Here is a 25,430-nt window from a genome sequence, read left to right as displayed (position 1 = left end):
ACTGTCAATCATCATAATGGTGAAAAAAATGGGCTTACAATTATTGGACCAGTTTACATCATGGAAGTTCATATCTATGGCACAAAGGGGCAAACACGGCATTGCAAATTAATTCCTTCTCTCACTACCGTATAAAAGCTGATAGAATAAAGACATAGAGAGAAATAGTCATTAATATACTGGAAACAGGAAGTTTCAAGAGTCAAATCCTGGTGGCCCTAGTCGGCCTAGGCCGGAATACATCATCGGGTCCTGGCACTTTAAGGCCAGTGGCCGCCTGATGACATAAGCGCGACCCTACGCTACGTTTCACTGCTTGTGTAGCATGTGGGCAGGCATATCCAGCCAGTGGCCGCACGCTGTGCCTCTGTTGGCCACCTGCCCACTGGGCATTTGCCCTGTAGATCAGATTGCAAGTCCAGGCCTGTATGGACCCATTCATAAATATATATTTAAAAAAATAATTATATATATATATATATATATATATATATATATATATAGTTTATTAAGCTTTGCTTGGATATAGAAGCATTTTCATAATGTAAACGTGCATGTCATTATTTATATACAGATAATCAAAACAGCTATATAGTCCCCAGGGACCGTGTTATCTGCAGCGATTTATCTACAGTATAATGAATGTATCTATTCTATTAAGACACTGCTATATTCAATCAAAATGTCCTCAAATGTCAGCAAAAGAAATCAGGTAATTAATATATCTTTTATAAAGTTTAATTAATTCAACTAAGGCTGGCTGATAGTTGTCTCTGATCAAAATAATTACTCAATCTTCATCCCTGGGGTACTCGGGGATTACAGTTAATGAGTTATATAGTCCGCTTTTCATTTTAAATTTAAAGAGGAAGTGATGCATTTAAGATAAAATCATCATAGAATCCAGCACCAAAATACATTGAACATTATTGATTATTACTATTATTATTATTATTATTATTATTTGCTCTGTTTTTTTTTTAACTTATTTATGTTATGTTATGCAGCCATGACATTCTACCATACTTGGGAGGTTACGGCCAGCAGCTCCCCTGAGCCCCGCCTTGTGGGATGTGGGTAGGAGGTCCCGCTGATGTCGGTGGGCGCGCCCAATGACGTTGCGGGCAGTCCTGTCAATGTCAGTGGGCAGTAACGGGACCTCAGTGGTCAGTACTGTGATGTCATTGGGTGGTCCCAATATTACGGGACACACACCATTTTTGGAGGGAAAGTGGGCGTGGAGTGGGGCGGTGCTTTACCCGGAGCCTCTGGTCGAAACCCGGAGAGCTCCCAGGTATACTGTCCACCCACGCAGCTAGGGCATTTCATGTAATTTGTCACCTATTTCCCAGGAAGAAAATGGATTGAAGCCCACCTATCAGCTCAAACTGGAAGTTCCGGGGCAGATCTAGCAGGGCAGACATTTCACAAACTGACTTGTGGCCATCCTATGACAGCGCCAGCGCAAGTTACAGCCCTGACATCCAAAAAACACCTGTTAATTTTCTGTTAATTTGTTGAATGCATGATGCCGATAGAAAAGGCTAAAAAAATAGAATTATGTGGGGGGGGTTTCAAGTGGTCAATGAATTATTATTTGAATAAACCCATAGTAAAGGATCTAATATCATAACATATACAGTTTATATATGTACTGGTCAGTATATAAGATCAGACTGCTTGCCCTTTTTAAATCACTCGTAAGTAACGAATAAAGAAACTTTCTAAAGAATACATTTAAAAAAGTCTTTCCATCTACACTTGGTTACATTTCACCAATACCATCCTTCAACTTCTTCTACTAAGCTTTTAAAGGCAGAAACCATTATTTTGGGTCTGTGTGTGTATGTGAGTGCATTGGGGGAGATAAATGGGGATTGAGGAGACGGAAACAAGGAAAGACAGGAGTAACAGAAAGTCATGGCAGTTTGGGGGGCATTAGGAGCATTCTTCTCCCTTATTGTTAAAAAAGCACATTATGGAACTTTAGCCTCCAGACAGTGCTAGGCTTGACTATGGGCCCTACCCAGTAAACGCCATCTACCCGTCAAAGTCTGGACACATTAAAAATCATGTTAGCGAGTGCTTCCTTGTCAGAGAAAATTGCATTATTTTATGACATATATCTAATCATTGAAGTGGCATCGACTAACTTCCAAACATATTTTATTCTTCAATCCTTTCCGATCCGACCCCAACTTTCATTTCCATCGGCTAATCATTTTCTATCAGCCAGGAGGTAACCTGACGTCTGACTGTCGGAGACTGGACTCATGGGTTAATGATTTTCCCTGTTCCGAGACGCTACAAAAGCGTCCCCATATCCTGCAAACACAGCAACACATTGCCAAGCAACCTGCCTGTGCAATTAGATTTCCATGAACTCGGGAGTGCAATATCAACACTCATGAGGATATGCAGTATACACAATATACAGTATAATATATATATATATATATATATCCATACATTCATGCATGCGCACACGCACACGCACACTGTTGCACCGAGATGACCTGCCTCACAGCCTCCCCCAAAACTGCCTTTTTATTGCTTTCCTACGGACTGCACAGAAGCCAAGTTCATAATATAAGAAGTGACATGGTCTGTAATGATTAGTGTATTTCTCCAATTAATGCGTTACAGCGGAACATGAGTCACGCTTTACCTTCGTCTTCCTACACCCCGGCTTTCCAAAGGGCACGCTGCACGGGGAAGACGATTCTGCGTCGTCTTGCATGTCTTTTTTTTTGGTTTTAAACAGTGTGGCCCCCAGCAAAGGTGTCACATAAAATGTTGGGGGCTACCTGCACGCCACTTCCCTCTCCTCGTACGTGAATCTGACTTTTAGATATCTTTAGATGTCGCTCCACAGGTATCAGGAGTGCCGGCATCATAAGGTCCACTTGAGCACCAAGAAGGCTTTTGGGGGGCTCTAGGACCCCCAAGGCCTGCTTTACGCCCTTGACTCTGGCACACATAGGGTTAAGAGAAAGGGTTTCTCTGCTGGAGCCGACGGTCCCTTAATATTACAAGGTTTATAAAGGATTTGCTCTGTCTCTAATCCCTGGATGCACATTCTGTAAAACATTTCTGCTGCCATTACTATTCTCTAGGTTTTTTTTACGACCAATCACAATTTCCTTAAGTATTGTTTTTTTTTCCCTCTCTTTTTCTTTCCCCGGTTAAACATTATCCCCCCCTCCCCCCACCGCTCCCCTTCTTCCTTCTCTCACACCACGGCTTGCTTTTTTTAAAACGTGTAATTTCTTTCACGGGTTCACGCCCACGCTTTGTCACTTTTCACCGGCATGAATATTTAAGTGCAGATCCGCTCTTAATGCGCCCATGCTGTTTTGCTGCTAATATTTTCTTTAGCTGCTCGGCTTTTTTATTTGTATTTAATTGTTTGGGTTGGTGTTTACGAGTCGGCTGGATTCCGACTTTGTCTGCATCGTAGGTGACAGGAGCTGACCCTCTTTCTTAAGCTGTCAATCTCTTTGCTCTTAATCCTGCAGCCGGTTGGATCTCATCCTCCCAAATTAACTCTTCACCACGCTAGGGCTTTTTAAACATAAAAAAGGCTCAAAATCACTGCTTTTGAATCATGCGCTTAAAAAAAAAAAAAAAACTTTCCAGCTAAAAATGCTGTTTTAAAGAAATGATAAAACCTTTTTCACCCCATTCCCTCAAGCTTGCGAGCCGGGCTCTCTCCACGCTATATAAATAAAAGATAATAATAATAATAATAATTCCATTAAAAATGTAGCATTGATCCAGATTGGGGAAAACTAAAAATGTGATACTGTACACAAATCAAAAAAATACTCGTAATGATAATTCAAGATGCCTGTGAGGCCTCAACTAAATCAGGTAGGTTTCTTTTTCTAAGTTGAATACTATTGGGGAGACCACCATTTGGTCATGGTTCAAAGAGCTTTTGAAGTGTGACAGATTTGGTTAAAAAAACAACTCACAAAATAAGTTGAACTATCTTTCGGAGACACTCCAGTTCAGTTTAGGATGGAAACTCTTACGTCAGGGGTGTCCAACCTGCCTGCTGCAGGACTACATCTTCCATACTCCTCAGCCAGCCCCTTAGCTGAAAGAGCATTATGGGAGATGTAGTCCTGCAGCAGCTGGAGGGTCGCAGGTTGGACACCCCTGCCTTACGTGGTCACCAGCGAGCATCCTTAGGTACATTGACACTAACAGCTTCTCCTTCACTCCCCTAGGGATGATGGTAATATCCACATAGGTGGGACAGGATTAAGTTAGAGGGGGATGGATGTTACGGGGTGGGAAAGGTGGTGTTTTCAGTAGCACAGATCCAGTTTGGGATGAAGAAGACAAATTTGTCTGACCTTAACCTGGTTTAGAACATCGATTTAATTGTGAATTAAAACAAGGGCTTTGGGACCTTGTGGTTATTCCAAAGCGTACCCACCAGATATGATCTAACGTCTCATTAAACATCGGGACTCTGGAGGGTTGGTGGTCTGGAGTTTGCCACTCGTTCTTCACATAGGAAAGGGATCGGGCACCAGGACAATGTGTTCATGATAAGGCCCAGAATGGCCATTGAGTAGATATTAACCATGAGACTAGGCAGGACCGACAGAGGTTGAGTAATGGTGACGGGAGAGACTCTGCAGAGTTACACCCCAACCATCCTCCTGACACAGCCTTGGAGGAACATGTGTTTCTGTTTATATGGCAACAGCCTATCACTGCCTTGTTTTGTACCACATGGAAAGGAGTCAGACATTCGCCAATACTAGGAATGATCTTTCGAATGCTCCATTAAGTTGCTCCGCAGAGTAGGTGGAACAGCACCTTTAATTTCCTAGCCTCTGGTAAAATAAATGAGTTAGCACGATTCTGCGGGTATTCCTTCATCTGAACAAGACTGTTGCGGGAAACATGCATGGATTATTGTTAAAATGTACCAGATTAACAGCATATTTAGAGATGATCGGATCTAGATAGGGGGTTTTTGGGTTTATGCAGAAAAAGGTTTATTTATCAGAAGCATGTAGAAATCATGCCACAGTGTGTTGGATTACGCTGGATGTATCATTAATGCCCCGAGACAATGGCAGGATGAGCTTAATTACTTATGAATGCCGAAGCCACTGGAAGTTCTGGTCTTTCTCTGATGCCGACTCGAATTATGCTTAGGGACATCTCTGTGAATATGGTGTTGATTCTTTCAGACAAAACCCCAAAATTGGATTTAGGCGGTTTTTGGTTTTTTTTTAGCAGTCTGCTTTATTTTGCAAGAAAACTTCAGATTTAGAAGAACCACTGAAAAGGAACATAATATGTAGTATTATTATTAAACAAAAACTCATATACAGAGAAGGTAAGAAGGGGATTTTCTGATGGTTAAATGGCCAACATATTTGATTTATGGTGGCAAATACAGCCGAGTAATATAAAGGACTAATTAACACAATTAACATAGGTCAGCCCATGACCTTTATAAGATTCGGCCATCGGCCGGCCTGTCGCAGGAAGATCCTGATTATTCAGCCCTACCAGGCATTACATAGCCACCAACATTCCTGCTGTCCAAGTCAGGAAACCTGTGTTTGTGGGTGTGTAAGGAGGCGGAGATTGAGCAGGGCTGGTGTTGGAAGTGGGCGGACCTGCCTTAGAAGTGGGCAGGGCCAGATCAGAGGCCACCACCACCTAACCCGAAGAGCCACCCGGCAATGCGCAGCTACCAGGCATCACAAGGCGGCCCCGTGGGGGCAGCAGAGACCTCCACTGATTTTACAGCTCCCTGGTCCGATCAGCGGAGATCTGAGGATCCCCCCAATCAGCCCACGATCCCCAACGCCCACAAAACCAAGAGAGTGGGGCAGCTACCTGGGATAGAAGGACATTGCTCAAAAAATTGTACTGTCAAAACCTGAGATTGTTGGGAGGTATGCATACATAGATATATTTTGGGTGACACACAGGACTTCTCCTCAGTATGGCCTGGTGCTTGGTTAACCCCTCAAGCTGATCTCTAGTGGAACAGCCATGGCGATCTGTTCCATACTTCTCCAACTACAGCGGAAACATAGTCTGCATGATGGGAGTTTTAGTCAAAGTGGTGTTGCTCCAAAGGTTGCACTTGTCTAGTATACAATTTTATCTAAATAAACTAAGACACAAATCTGTCCAGTCTGTCAACCATGCGAATATCTGATGTAAATAAAATGGAACAGGTTAATTCTGTAATAAAATGTGAATCTGCCAGGTATATCATATAATCTCATTTAATCTGCTCCTACTGCACCCTGTACGTAATTTATTGCGATTTCAGGGTTTTTTCTTTTTATTTCTAAATGCGGAAATCAGATCATTTTAATAAGTTAATTTAAATTGCAAGTACAGATGGCATTTCTAACACCTTCGTATAAATAGGTAGCTCAAAAATGTGTGTAGCAATTTTTATTAAAGGGAAGCAGTAACATTGTGCCATAGCTAACAAGTGTCTATGATTACATGTTACATAATCAATTCATATGACTTATTTCAAGCAGCGTGGTGCGGGGGTCTGGCAAGGGTGGGGTACTGCCTCCTCGGCTGCTCCGACCTGAAGATTTTGGGCTATTGTCAGGACGCCTCTATATGTTTTATCGTTGATATAGTCACATTGTTCAAAAGAGGAGATGGAGTCTTGATACCTTGTATTAGACCAACAAAAATGTAGAGTTACGCAAGCTTTCAGAGTCTCAGAGGCCTCTTCCTCAGATCCAAGCTTGCGGTTCTCTGTATAGCCACCAAGATTCCAACGACTTAAGGTCATTGTTATACATTGACTCAGTGTCGTGATCCTGGATTATCTGTGCATTTTATTTCCTGTCGTGTAGGATGGGGCTGTACAATTTTGGGATGATACCTGCTCTATCATTTGGCCGGTTACAAGGGAAATCTCTGATCTCCCCAACCGGTCCAGTTACATCATGGTGGCTTGGAGTGCTTGGAGATGACAAACTATCCTCCACAGCGAGGATGGCAGCCGTAGAGGGGGCGCTGCTCTGGGTCGAAGGGACTTGGGGCTTAGTAGTATCCAATCCCACCACTTTCACACTCTCCTCCCCCCCTTTATCCACATCCATCCTTTTATTGAGGCTTCACGCATTTTCTGCATTTTCCACCTACAGTCTATGAAAAGTTTTTTTGGATAAAATAATAGGTATTGGGGATCTTTTCAGAACGGATGAATGTTAGTACATTCCTTTCCACCCTATCCACCACCGTTTGCATATCTGCCCATACAGTGGTGGAAAAGATGGTCTCAGAAATTCCTTCTCTTACGCCGGGACAAATAAAGCACGGAACAGTCTGTTACTTGACAAAGCATTGGGTTCTAAACAGATGATTGAAGGTCTCCGAACCCACTGGAGGGTACAAGTCCCTGCTGGCATTATTCCGCCTCAGATGATTCTATTACAGCAGCTTCTTAATCACATTTACTGCCAAACTAGATCCAGAAAAAAAGGAGTTCCTTTTTTAGTGATGGATGTCTTCTTCTGCTCAGTCCACTGTATCACTTTGACATCAGTCCCCTCCACAACCCCATCATATGTCTGAATGAAACGGAAATCAATGTTCTAAAATCCCAATTTGCTACAAAAGCAGATTATATCTGTGGCTGTGCCAATGTTTTCTTTATATTCCTCAACGATATCAATAGATCTAAAGCCATGAGTCAGACAACCCTGAAAGACCTGGATATTTTCACATTTTGAGTAATATGATGAGATCTTCACCCCACACAATACATTTAACGAGTATGGGAATGTTTTCCAGTTGTGGGAACCAATGTATGCCTCCCCCTGATGAGAAAACTAGAATAAACAGTTTATTTTCTATTCCATATCAGTCTTTTTTTATCTACTCTCTAACAGCTTTCCCTCTCTTCTGCCCTCAACTATTTTCCCCAACCTATCTCTACTGGGGCGATATTGCGTCCCCCATCAAGCCTTTTTATCCCTTCCGTAAATACTTACTTTATCGAGAAGTAGGAACCTATGGATGGGGATTAACGTCATGGTGGTATAGCGGAAGGAGACAAGCCATGAGGTTAATAGGGTATGCCACAGCCTCCTGTCGGCTTCAAAGTCTCTAGGGTTACATACAGCCATGCTGGGTAAATGCTGGATAAGTGATAAAATATGGCTCCTGGGGGGATAAGTGGCTTTAGGAAAGGAGATGTGCTTCATAGACATTGGTTGGAAGCACCACCTGTCAAGGAATGCCCCCATCATAGGTCGAACCAGGACAATCACTCTGCCGCGGTCCGCTTTAATTATCACAAGATAAAGCGGAAATCTCAAACGTACGGCAATAACTCCTGGTGAAGACTTTTGTAATTAAGTCCTTGTGGGTTTCTGGCAAAGATTTTTCCCATCAACTTGTCCAGACATGCTCACGGGACACATCATTACACGATATCTCCGTAAGCTGGCGATTTTAGCTGTATCCCACTGCAATAACACCGGCGTACGTTTTTACTTAGTTGCCTAGGAGCCAACACAACCCACCCAGGGACTCGATTTCCCTTTAAAATCATAAATACATTATGAACAAAGTTTGGAAAATACAGATTTAAATGAAATCAAATTTTTATAGGAACATTTCCAGAACGAACCGTATAATCCATAGAATTTACTCTTATCAATTCAACGTTCCTTAATGTGAGGGACAATGCTATACCGTAAATCCCTGAATCCACAAAGGACATGGATATAGTGATTTACTAACACCTTCCCTTGGTAAGCAGAGATTAGGATACCCCTGTAGACCTGAGTGCACATTTCTGATTACAAATTCATAAGATACTGTCTGTCCTCTTTATTGCCTGCCCTGCCATTCCCCCCGTGGCCACGCCAGCATATCATTCATTATACGAAATGACTCTTTCTGAAGCAATCCACGCCACGGGTAGCGATGTGATGTATAAATTGGAGATCCAGAGGGATCGTTTCAATTCTGGCAATGTCTGCTTTAATACAGAGCTGATTACTTAGTTTGGCTTCGGCGCTGGGAACACTGGCAAAGTATCATACAGCATATCTACAACGTAGGATACAGGAAGGTTATCTTATTTTGCAGATTCATGGTTGCCATAGCAACATCTGTTGGTTTGAGGGGGGGGGTCTGTGCATACCGCTTTTCGACGAGCTGCTGTTATGATAGTTTTGATGCATTCCCATTCCAGCCTGGCTATCTGTGTTGGTTAGTCCTGGAGGATACCCTCCCTTTCCATGTAGAAGCTGGGATGGCATGGAGCGAGACTGACTAACTGTCTAAGGTTGGAAAGGAGGCAGAACGTAAGGTCCACGTAGGCAAGCAGTTGAACTAAACGTTAGCCCCTTCGCTGAGAGATCACATGGCTGGAAACCTAGCTTGATGGGGGCACCATAATCCTATATCCAGCATAGCAATGTATGGTGGTAGGAGGACAGAAGCATATTTTGTCTGTGGTGGTATAGCCGTGGTGCCGTTTAGTCCGGCCTCTCAGATCAACCTCAAGAGTTCCCAAGTACAAGGACAGCCAAGGTGATCGACCTCATAAAACAGAGGTTGATGCGAAAAGCATGAACTATTTTGGAACCTAGCCTTTTGCTCGCTAATAAGCACAACCGTCAGGAACTCCAGTTCTACCGTATTCCAGGGCGCTGCGGTTCTGCGTGTGCTCACCTATTTACACGGTTCCAGCTATTTTATGATGCCTGTTATATAGGGATATTTGTTGTCTCTTTGCAGTTTCTGCTCTGTGACATTTAATTGAAAATTGGCACGCTAAGTACTCTGAATTGTTCCTGCTATTTCCCTGCGTGACTTGTACCAACATTACTGTCTTTACCGGTGTCCCTGCTATTTCATTGCATAGATACACAGCTCCAGGAATTTCAACGCTAGAGAAAAAGTCACTCCGTGCAGACAAAGCTCTTTTAAATGGAATTGGCATCTGACTGCAAGAAGAGCATTCAGTATTGGCCATTTGGCTCCCTACAATTTATTATAGAGTTAGAGGGTAAATGGCTTCGGAACGTAATACTTTACTGGAATGGTGGTGGAGCAGTAGAATCGCTTCCCGGCAGCAGTAACAGAAGTTAATGCAGGTAGGGTGCAGGCACCAAAGCATACCTGGGAACTTTCTAGCTTCGGCTACCCGGAGTCCACCCTTCGCGAGATTCGAGTAGGAGATCCCACTGATGTCACTGTGTATTCCCACTCAATTGTTTGGGGGGCAAGCGGGCAGGGAGTGGGGCATGCCGCAACGCCGCTCCCGCAACCCGGAGATTCCCTGTAGCGACCGGGAGACTTCTGATTTCTGGGATACTCATTTTACACATTAATGAACCAGCATTATTAAATTAATTTGGTAAATCATCATACATTTATCTCCCTTCTCCTCCTTCCTCTCTTACAAAGGCTGCCTGAACCAATCAATAACAATCAGAAACTTAAAAATAGGGCACGGATTACTTAATGGGAAGGAATAATAACCTGAAGACAAGAAGAAAAGATGGCGGCTCCGTGGTACCGTGCACGTACATGATATGTTTCTAATACATTATGATAGACACTTATTTTAATCAGTAAAGAACAATACATGAGTTTATTTAGTGTACAGAATAAGAGCGTGCAGGATTTGGGAAATATTCCACTTTAGCCTCTTGGTTTTTCGCACTTATCACAAGAACGTGCAGGATTTGAGAAAAGCGACAGATCTTCTTGAAATAATGGAGACTTCAAATCTGATGTATCAGCAGTTAGAGAAATTTGCCCATCACCGGGGAGAGGAGGGGTGGCTTTAATATGCCTTTAATTAGAAATATGTAATAACGGCTATGAAATATGGTTCCATTGTACTCTACACACCCACTCACTGCTCTCTAATTCTCATCTATCATCCAAGTAAGGGAAATTAGATCCAGAGAGAGGATGGATTTTCCTTGAAGCTCGAAGGAGACAGATGGATATTTTCTGGTGATTGACTGCGTAGATATTAATGGACCGGAGGAACAGGGCTCTGCCATCTACTGGAGTTCATTTCGTAGACATATAGCTAGACCCAATAGAGGAATGCAACAAGGTTCCGTAAACCGATTACCATTAAAATTGTAAATATGAGTAAATTAGCAGGCTCTTCCGTGGAACATTAACATTTGAAGTCATTCCTAGTAGTCAAAGATCTTAAACTACATGGTGGATAACAGACCTTGTCCTTGATTGTAAAACAGGCCTTGGCCATGCATTAGGGCGAATGCGTGAGGTTGCCGTGGTAACTCTTTTTTACTTTTTAATCATCTCTAGTTAACTTTTTATCCTGGTGTGACAAAACAAGAGTATCAAGGACGCGGACCTCAGATCAGAGAACAACCTCACTCACAGAAGAAGACACTCTTTGGCCATCACTAACCTCATGCAGTACCAAGTAGGGATAATTAAATATAGTAGATATCTTGAGGTGTGTTTGTACACCAGTGTAAATATTACTCACCATAAAAATATACGTAGGGTATAAAGGTAAAGGTAATGGTAAATGGTGGGGCAACTACGAAAACTTTTCATCTTCTGGGTATTTAAGCTCCATATGTCTCTGCTCCCACCTTTTGTCTCATGTTTTGGTCTGAAAGGAAGCTTCTTGCAGACAAGCTATTTTCCCAGGAATGATGAACCCGTATAACGTCCAGTCCTGTTACACCCATTCTAGGTATAAATGCAGCTGAAGAATCCAGTAGGATGACCATCGGTGGTGTGGCTGGAGCAGCAACGGGAGAGATGGCGGTACTCCTGACCTTTTAGCCTCTCTTATAGTCTGGCGTTGAAAACGTCATAATGAAGAGGAGGTCCATCCATTAAAAGAGAAATGTTTTCTCTTGAACTATACACCTAATTAAACCAGAAATGCATTCATTTTTATAAACATTTTGATAACAGAGTCTGATGAACATTTGCCAAGTGGAAAGGGGGTTTCTCGTGCCTTGTTGTACTGAGTTTCCGTTATAAGCGGGTGTCTGCATGTTAATCTGGTCACTAAAGAGCAAGGCGCATTTTACTTATATTTTAAGTGAATGTCTGCGTAGACGTCTGGTTCACTTCAAATCTATCACCCTGAACAGCTTGCTCTACCAGATAAGCCATTTATTGGCGCCTAATGGCTAATCCATTTCTGAACATAGGAAGTGTTCAGAGTAATCATTTCCTTAAATAACTCAGCAAGGTAAATGTTTTTTCCTGAAGATCTACTCGCGTTACATTTGCCTAATATGTTCATTGTCTAAAAGTGCAGGTTTGATGGCATTTAGCAGGCGAGTGCTTTCGACGCGTAGATCGTGACAAGAATTTCATTATCTTCAAGAGCACATATTACCAGATCCTGGCTTTCTGAAGGAGTTCTCTGCACAAAAGAACAGCGCCGTGAGGGGAGACCTAAACGGTGTGTGGGGGGGTATACTAAAATGTGATATGCTAGAGAGTATTTGTTCCAATGAGAACGTTCTTCACTGTCTATAGCTAAAGAACGCTATAGAGAAAGGCTTCTCTCACTGGAGTCAAGATATGTATGATTTAACCAGGGCTTGCCTGACAGTATTTATTAACATAAGGGCATGTTGGATCATTTAAGAGCAACTGGGAAATGGTAGCCAAAAAAAAAACCATGGAGAATGTACCTTTGTCTATTACTATCCCATAGACTATCGCCCGGGAGCACACCTACACGGAGCTCCACCGGTAGACTCTGGGTCAAACCATGTACAACAAACCTACAAACTATAGAGCCCAAAAATAATTCAGAGAGAAGAGAAATACCTTTCAATCATATCTGTAGCTAAACAATGGAAAGAAAAACATATTTAGAACAAAGTTACCTTTTACCTTTCTACGCAGATTACTTCTCCATAAAACAGTATGTTGGCATCCAAGAAATTATCTTTTCCCCTGCAGAATCATCTTCTGATTTGATTATGTTTCATTTCGAGGAACACACACTTCAAAATGCTAATCTCTCCCACAAGAGCAACTAGGTGAATAGACTGACTGAGGCGAAGAACAAACTCAATTAGTTTTGCGCTGGTGTTTTTAAAGCCCTGTTTAGGATTGAAAATCTTACCCTTTCCTTCTGAGTAAAAAAAATGTATCGATCATATTGGAAATCTGTAAGAAATCTGGTCGATTTATTTCCAGAGGCGGGATTTTAGCAACCTGTTCCCCTGGATAAATTTGGTTACATCCCCTTCAAGTTCCAATTTGTATTACATGGTAACCGTATCAGGTCCCATTTCTCCATGCCACTCCATGCTTCCACCGTGACCATACTGCTCATGGACAACCTCCTGTCCATAATCACCTTCGTTGTAAGCAATGTGGTGGATGCACATCCCGGAGGTAAATGTGCATGCGCCAAAGGATGAGTCTGGATTTAGGATTAGTTATATGGATAGGACATACCTGCTCCATCCAGCACAAACTCACATGGGTCTATGCCTTGTGGCACTAAAGGCTACTTGACGGTTCCTTAAAACACGAAGACATTTCATTACTCAGATAGTCTAAGACCCACTGGTGTTCCTCTGTCGCCTATCCTTCTGGTAATGTTAACCCTTTCTTCTACTCATATCCATTCTCCACTAACGTTCTCTCACCTATTTATAAGGCATCTCAGGATTTGATTGCCCCTCTGTACTTTTTTAGCCAACGGTTAATCTGTTTTCAACAACTTGATCCACTTGTGAGCCATTTGCCTGCTGGCGTGTAGTAATAAAAATGTTACTTATTTGTCCCCTACCACCATGGTAATCCTCGCACTGATGCGGACCCCATGTCTCCATGTGAAGTCTTAGGAATTAAGTAAAGTTTATTTCCTTATCCTATAATATTTCTCTTCGGAACCAAAGAGCTATTTCTCTATAAACATACCAAAGGGACAATGATCAGCCTTGAGTCAGCCCCCCATTGAATATTCTGTTTTGGGTTCTGCTGAACCTGATTCAAACTTTAGCTTGCAACGATGCACATTAAGTAAAAGTGATAGTTGCCAATAGCAGAAATATTCAGTTCTATCTGATGTTTCCTAATCTTGTCAAGTATAATCTAGTCACAATATCCTACCACGCGAGAACAAATGTCAAAGAAAACAGATCTTATTTTACAATATGTAATAGAAATATAATAATTATATCAATTCTAAAGTTAGATCCCTTTGAAGTAAACGTAATGAATGCGTCTCAGCCCCAGCATACATCTAAGATTGTGCTGAATATTTTAACCCACTTAAGGTAATTCCGCATATATATTTATTTTGTTTTATGATTACTCAGGAGTAAAGGGATCAAGCGGATCAATCAAGCAGGTTCTGTGAGGGATCCGCCGCTACATTGAAATCGCCAACCATGGACTCCAGCCCAGGCTGGGATCTTGTGTGGCAGGAAGCAACTGCCCCATATGTAAATCCATTGGGCGGGTTGGATATTAAATTTGTACTTTGCTTAGTGCCTCATGGAGTGTAAATCCAACACCACTTCAGACAAAGAACAAAAAGATATATTTGAATTTCTGAACTCATTCATTGCTACTTCATGCCAAACACAGAAGCTTCTAAGGGGCTAATAACCCTCTAAAGTCAACAACCCCCCCCCCATGTTCCTGCACATATAGCACAACATACAATTTTAGAAGGATCAAGGGCTTTAAAACAGATAAATTGTACATCACAGATATGTAGTGTCAGAGCACCAGCAATAAAACTCACACGAATACACGATAAACTTATGTATTATAATATGTGGTCCTCAGAATGTAAATCCCGCAGATATAAGGCATTTGTGAGTAGCTGCTTACGGCACAGTTGTATTTGAACAATATAAATCTAATGGGCTCCAAAGAAATCCAAAGAGACCAATGGCATATCTATGACCTATGAATCCGATAATTCTATGCGACTATTTCCTTTTAAACCGCTGTAATTTACGACAAATGTGGAAGGAAACCCTTTCAAAGCCTGTGTTCTCCATGCGTTGTTTGCTGTAATGACTGGAATTAGTGTAAACTCAAGCACTTGGACTATAAGTGGCCTAATGAGCCCTAATCACAAGCAATGAGATTGACTGCTCTCCAAAGTTGGCGTCGGAGCTCTACACCCAATGATGCTTTTACCGTACCCCGAATAAACAGCAAAGCTACATATTCTCCATTAGAGACTCTATTGGCAAGATAATTAGGAGTTAATTGCTAATTTTGTATAGTTTTCGTCTCTACAGGATTGTTCAAATAAAAGAATACCCATAATAAGCGTGCAAGCATTAAAATGAAACCTTTCACCGCTAGAACACCAGGATATTGCCGCTGTACCGATAACAGTTTCACTTAAGTGCATCCTTTATCTCATTCCCAGACCTGCGTGGCAATGTAATTAAGTAATTGCCAAGAAATAATCTGCTTAATGCTCATTAAACACCAAATAACAAAATGTAAATATATTTTATTTCATCAGGAAATAATGTCGGCGTTATAGTTAAAAAAGTCATAGGTCATCTACCTCCTGTCTACAATCTCCCTCTTGCTCTAGCTTGACCATATCATGAGCTATAATCCCGATGCAGACCATCCATATTTTATTTTGGAAGACATATTTTATTTTCAAAAGCAAAAATGTATTCCAAATTATGTTATTAGATTGGATGATATTAAATGGCAGCATTTACTGTGCATTCCATAGTCCATTCCAACAGGGTGAGGAAGTATCACGTCTAGGGTTAAGTCTTCGGCTTTGAAGGCCATATTAATTTAAACTTTCTGTTTTTAGGTTATTAAAATATATATCTTTTCAGGTCTAGTCTCACACATCTCCAAGAAAAACATAGGCAGGAAAAGTTCCGGCAGAATTCTTTAAATTTCCAACGGTTCCGAGTCCTACAGCAGAGTAGGAGGCATCTCCCATGCTTTACGTGGTCTTCCCCAAAGCTGCACATACAGCTCACGTTTCAAATTGTTCAAATCCTTTTGCTTCTTCAATTGAACCAAATGGTTCTTAACTACCACTAAAATGTAAAACGCGCGATGCCTCAACACAAAGGAATAACAGAGGCGATTTACAATCATAGTCAATAACGTATAATTCATTGAAACTTGAAAATTCTTCTTCAATGTCTAAGCCCCTCTGATTCAGCTCAATCTGTTTCATAGACTCAGCCCTCGCACGTAGCTTTTTTGGGTGCAAACGTCAATATATATGATAGTTCTGAGAAGCTGATGGGGTGCGTATGCGTCAGCATAGTGGCTTTAATGCCACCACTGTTCAGATGAAGTTAATTTTACCACTTTACCTTTCATACACAAAATAATGGTCTAAAATTATAAAAGAACAGAGTATTATAAATAAAGAATGGCTTTATATAGCCCTTGCCTTTTCACATAAATATGACTAACTAGTAGGCACACGCAGCACGATTGCTCCTGGCGGAATCAGCAGGAGCCAGTTCAATGATTTTAATTCATTCGCACAGTTTCTACGATTTACTACATTCATTTATATGATCTACGGGCATTCATTTAAACCTTTTGCAGCAGGGAAAGCGGAATTAGGCACTGCCCGTTCCTACAGTGTCTTAAGGGTCTCATTCTGTACAGTATATTCTTTGGGGCTTTTTTCTAAGGAGTTTTTGAAGTGGGACTATCACGTGAAAAAAAAAAGAAACGAATGATACTCAGTAGACATAATTTAAAAAAAATCTAATTTCATAAAAACCAAACAAAATGTATGTATTAACCATTTTAGCATTCTTTCAACGATAATTATGTCCCATAAGACAGACCCACAAATCTCCTTTGAAACATGAAAGAAATTGACACCGCTGTAGTATTGTGATTGATCTTCAACTAATACAAGAAGACGTTGAAAAATGTGGATTTGTTTGGCCATAGCTATCTAGTTCTACCTACTGAGGCTTCCTGGCGTCCATCATTAGTAAATGCATTAGGACAATGGGACAGACAACCGACCAATCGGAATAAACTAGGTTTAGTGAAGCACCTTTTAAAAATGTCCTCCAGTTAGTAGAAAATGTGCCCATTTATGTGAATATTACTTTTGAATTAGAATCGGACATTAGTACTAAATTCTAAAAATGCAGTTTTTGTTTGGATTTTTATAGAAAGAGAGGGTAACTGTAGATTGTAAGCTCTTTGAGCAAGACCCTCCTCACCTGTTTCTGTAAGTCAAATTGTTATCTTATACTGTCTCCTACTTGTCATGTCCCGTTTGCCCATTGTACAGCGCTGCGGAATATGCTGGCGCTATATAAAACAATAAATAATAATAATATGCTGGGACTCATTCAGCACCTTGGACAGCTCCACCGAGCGTTAAACCTAAGTTGTTGATACTGCTTGTCCAGATTTTATTAAAACCGAATGGATATTTTTTTATCTTTGGCGTTCCTGAAAAGCTTAGCAAAAATATGTCGCAAAAACGATTTACTCCCCATTAATTCATTTGTTTAAAGCTGCCATAATCAATCAGAAAATAGAAAGCAGTTCATCATATACTGAGAAAGGGTAGCGAAGACGGCTACTGGTACATTAAAAAGCTATATTGTAACCACATTACAGATAGTACATTACTTTTACGTTGTGCACCATTTGATCTCGCTTATTGCCTAAACTGAACCACATAAGTAAAGTTTTCTATAAATAAAACCGGTATGTTGTTAAATTAAGCGATATTGTATGATTTATTAAAACTAGGTCATCAGCTAAAGAACCTCTATAAAACAGTCTGATTTAACAGAATTATTTTGGTAGGGTAGAGAGAGGGTTTACCGACTACGCTAAGAGACATAGTAAAGTATTAGCACCAGCGGCAAATATTGGTTAGCTGTGTTTGTGATCTAGACAGATGGTGGTGTCTGAAAAGTGGTCACTGTGGTCACCACAAGCCGTTGGCCTTAAAAGTCTCCAATGCCTTTTGATTGATGCAGTCATCCCAATATTAACTGCTGCTTTATAATTAAGACATTAGCCAAGTGCCTAAATCGTCCCATAATCCCAAAAATAATACTGTGTAATATATATATATATATATATATATATACACACATATGGGAAAATCTTTGAACAGTATATGTAATAAATATACCTGTGATCCTGTGATTTTTCATATTTAACTTTACGATATTGTGACCCCATAAAAAAAAACTTTAAAGATTTATTTTTATTAAACTAAAATATTATCTTTTGGAAAGTCCTGTTTAGATAAAATACACCCTCACAGGAACCATTTTTTGGATAGAAACTTGCCAGCCCAGATTGTGTGGATATTATGTTCCTCTGTCCAGGGCATGAAGACCACAGCTCATCCGTGACATTATATAAGCGCCCCGCTAAACCAAGATGAGGTAGGTGAGAAGATTTGCACGCAATCCACATAAATATTTGTATTTACATCATGCACAGCTCTGGTGAATCAGTTGGCGTTACTGGATTCTCAGATCCAAATGGAAATAAATGTGTTACATATCACTCACCAGTAACGGAATGACACACCAGTCATATGACCGTGGGGCACAGCGTTATTGAACGCACTTTAAAGCAAGTTTAGAATCGATGATATTTTGTAACACTGGACCATCTAAAATTTAGATTAGCTCAAAATCAAGCTTAAGTCAACTCTACCAAGGAGCCATGCAGAACTGGACCAGCTCTTCAACCAAGACAAGGAGCGATGCAGAACTGGACCAGCTCTTCAAACAAGACAAGGAGCGATGCAGAACTGGACCATCTATTCAACCAAGACAAGGAGCGATGCAGAACTGGACCAGCTCTTCAAACAAGACAAGGAGTGATGCAGAACTGGACCAGCTCTTCAACCAAGACAAGGAGCGATGCAGAACTGCACCAGCTCTTCAACCAAGACAAAGAGTGATGCAGAACTGGACCAGCTCTTCAAACAAGACAAGGAGCCATGCAGAACTGGACCAGCTCTTCAACCAAGACAAGGAGCGATGCAGAACTGCACCAGCTCTTCAACCAAGACAAAGAGTGATGCAGAACTGGACCAGCTCTTCAAACAAGACAAGGAGCCATGCAGAACTGGACCAGCTCTTCAAAAAAGACAAGGAGCGATGCAGAACTGAACCAGCTCTTCAAAAAAGACAAAGAGTGATGCAGAACTGCACCAGCTTTTCTACTTACTACTTTTTCTACTTTTCTACTTTCTACTTTTCCTATTCATCCATCACTGTTTCTCAATACATTGATTCCTGAAAATTATTGAAATTACTCCTCAATAAACTCTCAACATACTTCAGATTCTCATTTACTACCCATAGTTGACTAAAAGCCTGTTAAGCTCAGCACACTCCACTGCTTCAGCATCACTATAGCCCTTCTTTAAGGGCCATCATATATTACAAATCTTTTGTATCTCATTTATTTCTTGTTACGTTTGGAACCATATGAACATTTTTTTTTATAAATGGACAAAGAAGTCAGAGAAAACAAAATATGCATGAAATTGATCTGTTAAACCAGCATATGTGTTAATGGAGACTGCAAGGCCACTCTCACTTAGCATTACAACAGTTTTCCACCATAATATCCCCAAGCTCGCAACAAAATAGAGAACATTCCCAAGCTATTTCAATTACCATGGGGTGATGCCTTTGAACTAGGTAGGGACAGATTGGCAGCTACCAACACATGTTAGGGGCTGTAATTATTGCCCAGGCAGCCATATAGCCACCCAAGTTACAGGTGAAGTATGTGTTGTGGACAGGAACATTTCTGGTTTTGAACAGGATCTCAGTGGTTGACAGCATAGTTAGGGCGCCCTACAAAGTCAGAATTTAACCAAAAACACCAAGATCCAAGATGGTCTTTTTGGGTTTCTAACTGGCAGACTGTACAAAAAGAACAAGAACCCCACCTTGGAAACACCATGAATATAACCACTGAACATAGAACTTTACGGCAGATAAGACCCATCCGGCCCATTTAGTCTGATCATTCCTGATGAACGCCCTCATATTAATCAGTGCTTGGTCTTGTCTGGATGCCTATCCCATGCACGTTTAAATCCTGTCATCTTACAGAACACAGTGTCCAGTAGGACAGCCTGTGAAGGAAAAGCCTAGTGATTACTATTCAATACATTGTAATTATAGTGTTAGGTTTGGTGTCCCTACGCAAAGGAGGGTCAAGGAAAGCAGGTCGGCATTCCCCTGACGCAGGCTGCAAACTCCTAAGGCTTGGGTGGGATGTGTGCAGAGGTCACCATCAGATCCTTCAATGGCACGCAGTATGATACATGTTGTAGAACCTAAATATACTTACCTGTAACGGACAACTCCACACACAGACGTAGTTCAGTAACTGACTAGCGTAGTACGGCAGCAGTATAAACTTCTAATCATTGATTAATACACATCAGCAGTTTCCACTAAATGACTCAACCTGAAGTTAAATAACTAATATTGTTTTCACAGCTCAAGGAAGAGGTGTACAGATTTAACGTATCAGGAAGGATCTCTGCAAGCTTGGAGGAGAGAAGCGGGTGATGGGATGCGACAGCAACTTTTGCACAATAAGAAGTGGTTTATTTCAAAGGAGGAGAAATGTTTGGACAAAAGGTCATAGTCTATAACGTGAGGGTCAGAGGCTCAGATATTATTGTGTCTGAAGTACAAAAAAGGCATGCAGGGCCTTTGAGAAACGGAGCACCAAGCTATGTTATACTAGGATTAACGCTATTGGGGTATAATAACCGCCATAACCTAAATAGGCCGGTTTTGAAGATCAAAGATCTCCCTTATAACCAACCCATTATGGTGGGACACAGGGGGGCTTGATCACCCAAGAGGGCAAACTGTCTAATACAGTGAATGGAATTGAAGCAAGCAATGGATAGGCATAAAAATATACAGAAAGGAGAGCACACAACTTAAAAAGCATAAAGGGCATACAGATTCAGATTCCAGGGTTGCTGCTAAAATAATAATGACCAATGAGCAGTAGCGTACCTAAAGGGACGGGCAGCCTAACGCAGGCCCGCAGCTTTTCACCATGGCACCGGCACACTGTGCGAGAAAACTCTTTTTGGCGAGGGTTTCCTCACACAGCAGTGAGCTGCGAGGCCACATTAGGCTGGCCCCCGAACCAGTGAAATCTGCAAGAGAGGTAAGGGGGTCCGGGAGAGTGAATGGGTGAATGAATGAATGAAGTGTGAGTGAGTGTTTAGGAGCAGAAATGAGACAGGTAGGCTGTTTAGGGGGCATAGGTGGCACAGGCAGGTTGCTGAAGGGGTAGAGGTGGCACAGGCAGGCTGCTTAAGGGACAGAGTTTTAGGGCAGAGGCCTACTACGTCAATGTCTGGCTCAGTGTATAGTGATGGGAGTTACGCTGTACCACCATCAATGTCTGGCTCAGTATACAGTGATATGAGTCATGCTGTACCATATCTGTTCAGTAAATGTTATTTATTTAAACGTATTTAAGTTAATAAGTTATTTTTTGTGGGGGGAGCCACATGGTTTGCCCTGGGGGCCAAATACTCTAGGTACGTCCCTGCCAATACAAAAAATAGGCAAGAAATCAGCGCATACCCGCAGAATACCTAAGGCATAAATATTAGGGTTTCCAACATTATACCCCAATAGTGTTTTTTGAAATGTTTGAATGCTATTTGCTGAGCATGCGCTAATTCTTGCTTTGTTATGGGACAGGCATAACGCTACCCTGAATCTAAGACAGGACCAATGACTGATTAAGGTCTGAGTCTCTACATCAGGAAAACTGGGCACACTAGATGGGCCGACTGGGTCTTATCTGCCATCAAGTTCTATGTTTAAATGTCCAAGGACACCTCCTAATCATATCTCCCAAGCCACACATAAACGCTGCAACATCTCCAACTTACAAAGCCATACTAAAAAAATTGACCCCTTTCCTCCAGGTCAGGCGGTATATGTCTGAGGCATAAGTCTATGGCGTTAATCCTAGTATAACATAGCTTGGTGACCTTAGATGACGTGTATAGCTATCCTAAGCTTACAGAATTAGGCTGTACGCTAAAACATCCATGAAGGAATGGAAAAGACATGTATGTGAAAGCCTAATTTTGGTGCTTGAACACCAATATCAGAAATATTTATTAATAACCAAAAATTATAAAATATTTACTTTTAGAAGTCAAAAACAAGCGTTAAGGAAAGAGCCTGGCAAGGAAATACACAGCGTACACGGAATACATTGTTTCGGTTTGAATCAATAAGTATACGGCAGATGTGGTTACCGCGTAGCAGCAGGCTTTGTCCTCTCATTATCGTGTTCTCTTCAAATAATGAGGAAATAGGGCACAGATTTCTGGCAAGTGGATCTCTCAGAACTCGGACTCCTAATTGGAATCTCACAGCAAATTCACAAATATTTTAACAGACTCCGCTTTGATTTCGCAATTAAACAGTGGGATCCGCGAAGCCGGAAGCGCCGGGGCTCTCTTCATTAGCCGTGTATGTTAGGTTGGAATGTTCTGCTGGATACCCCGGCGGAGTCATGGTAACCTATCAGATAACTCTATTTATTTGCAACATCCACCATCAAAAACAGGCGAGCGTGTGGCTTTCAATGGACTAGCAGAGAAGAAACACCGCTTGCATGGTGAAAATGTCATTTAACCTCTTTAATGCCAAGCCAACGGACAACCAGCCAGTCAGAAGATAGAACTTTTTTCCCCAAGAAAACAGACACTTTCTCTATTTCTGATCTATCGAGGCAAATATGCTATTCATTTCCACACTGATAAAAAAAATTTAATATCAAGATGTGGGATTTTAAAATATAGTGTACTTTAATCCAAAATAATGATAATAGAATTTATTTTTCTTTCTTAGGGTTTTCACAATGTTTCCAAATCACCTATATCATGTTTCAGAAGAAAATGCACATATTTCATTACGTCGAGATAAATAGAGGAAGAACTCATTGAAAAAAGGAGAAAAAAATAAAAATATGATGGGGGGGGCAAGAAAGAAGCATACATTTAAATGAATATATGCTCCAGAATCACAAAATTGGTTTAAAAAAAAAAGATAGAGACCAAAATAAAAATTAAAAATAAAATAAAAAAAACTCATATTCAAAACTCCAAAAAAGACAAACAACAAGAGCTTATATAGCTTCTCTCTTTGGGAGTTTTGTAGATGAAATTGTCTTTATTTTATTTTAATGACATTTTTTGGACTTTATTTTTTTTAAAAACATTTGTTTTTTACAAATTTTGGGAGTGCCGTTATTTACACATATCTATCCGTATAGCTATAAATAATTTATCATATCCATAGAACTGATAATATTGTCTTATGTAGCATACCGGGGTGTAGCGGGTGACCCAACTGGAAGAAGGATATGATATTCCTTCAGTCATTCTTGTCATTTGTTATCATATATCATATAATATATCATGTATCCTATAAGAAAACTGCAACAACATTTCAAAAACAAACAAATCAACAAATAAAAATCACCATGACTGTAACATTACAGGGGCCGGTGATGTGTGGGTGGTTGTGTAAGTACACACACATTATATATATAATATATATTAAACCTTTTTAAATATTCTTTCTCAAGGGGGATCAGCGGGATTCCATTAAAAGGGATTTTTTGGTGAGAAACAGCAAAGGTTAGTTCATTTAAAAAAAAGGTCACTTAATTCAGCAGCACTTTATCTAATGTCAGTAGGTAGCCGCTGGCTTTGAAGCTAAAGCAGAGATCAGTGGAGACGGAGCCAGAAATCACAGAGGGTTCTCATTAATATTAACCGCTCGGTATCCTAACCGTCTCCATCAGCGCTGAAATACACCCGGGGAGCCGCGCACCGGGATGTCAGCGAGCAAGAAACTTTCAAGATCTGCGTCTCATCCTCATTAACCTCTTCACGCCCAAACAACAGGTGGCCAGGAGGGTCACAGGAAGGCGGGGGGGGGGTTAACGGACCGCTGAAAGGATGTATACCTATAGGATACAGGTATCCCGCATTAAGCCCAAAGGGGCCGAGCATGGCAAAGCTGCGGCGGGCACATGTTACACGTTAAGTCATTTATATATTTCATACATTCGATAAAAGTTTGAAGCGGATGAATGTTTCAGGCGCAGACGGTATGTATTCCATAATGTGAAGACCAGACACACCCAAAGGAAAGAGAACTGTCAACATACTGCCATGTTTTAAGTCTCAGAAGGAGAAAGGACAGATCCTCAATACACTACTATATATACGTTTGCATTTATATATACATATATATATATATATATATATATATATATATACATATATATATATATATATATATACACTGCACATATATACTTGGTTTTGTATATGTGTATTATAGATGTATAATATATAAATATCTGTGTTTCTATCTAATATTATATATATATATAATAAAAACAAACATTATATGTTACACATATCGACAAATATATATATATATGTGTATTTCTATATGTATACTATCTAAATATGTGTTTGTATATAATATTTTATATTATATGTTACACATACAGAGATATATATATATGTGTGTGTACTTATATTATATTATATATATATATATGATAAAAAGACATTAAGGCATACATATCCAATCTATAGGTGAAGCTGTTGCACGCGTGGATCCAGCACACGGTACACCATTCGAGCCCCGTTTGGCGGCACTCGTGTTTCCATAGGATTCAACACGTTGTATTTACCTTTGAAACAATGCAACGCACCCCACGGAGAGCGCCTTCCTTACCCTGCGCGTTCTGCCCGCAACTTCTTCTTCTGTGAGGACGGGAGGGAGAGGGTCACAGAGAAGCAAATGATCCCAGAAAGTGACCCTGCAGGGGGGATCCCCGTTTGCGTGGAGCCGGGAAGGAGCCGGGAGAGAGCCGGGAGGGAGCTGTCCGCAGCCCGCGGTGCTGAAGCGATTCTCTGAGGTGTTTGGCTGAGGTGGAGCCCCGAGAGGTGGAGACAGACACATGTACAGCCACGGAGCTTCTTTATGGCTCGGACTCTTCCATCTGTATACTGGAGGAGGGGAGGGGGGAGTGAATGAAGCCTTCACAACCCTCACAAACTGTTGCTAACAACTTCCCTGCCCCTCTCCCCCCTTCCATGTGGAACGATCCAAATATATATCAGCCTCTTACATTAACCCATTGATGACCTATCATACCCATCCTTCATATAATCCCCTGCTTCACACCTCATGCAGAGGATTAACCTCATATATTGTATAAGGCCTATTAATAGCTAATATATCAGTCCTTCAGACCCCTCAATGTATGGACTGTAAGAAGCCCTTGCGGAACTTGTTAGCCCCATATAAGTAAAACTTAATAATGATAACTTATATCGCTGTAACAGCGCAAGA

At 41.0% G+C, this 25,430-nt stretch overlaps 1 protein-coding gene across 2 annotated transcripts in view; it reads right to left on the bottom strand.

Annotated features, from left to right (window-relative positions):
• SYT5 (synaptotagmin 5) overlaps positions 1 to 24,951 on the bottom strand; it is a 74,630-nt gene extending 49,679 nt beyond the window's left edge. Inside the window, exon 1 of one of the 2 annotated variants that reach the window (XM_053451671.1) lies at positions 24,766 to 24,951. The gene's annotated coding sequence lies outside the window, so the exon portion shown is untranslated. The remainder of the gene's footprint in view (positions 1 to 24,765) is intronic. The other variant, XM_053451672.1, reaches the window with a different exon arrangement.
• Positions 24,952 to 25,430: the final 479 nt, after the last annotated feature.

Source organism: Spea bombifrons, chromosome 12 (genome assembly GCF_027358695.1).
Source record: "Spea bombifrons isolate aSpeBom1 chromosome 12, aSpeBom1.2.pri, whole genome shotgun sequence".
Classification (NCBI taxonomy): Eukaryota; Metazoa; Chordata; class Amphibia; order Anura; family Pelobatidae; genus Spea; species Spea bombifrons.
This window is presented reverse-complemented; position numbering and strand designations above follow the sequence as displayed.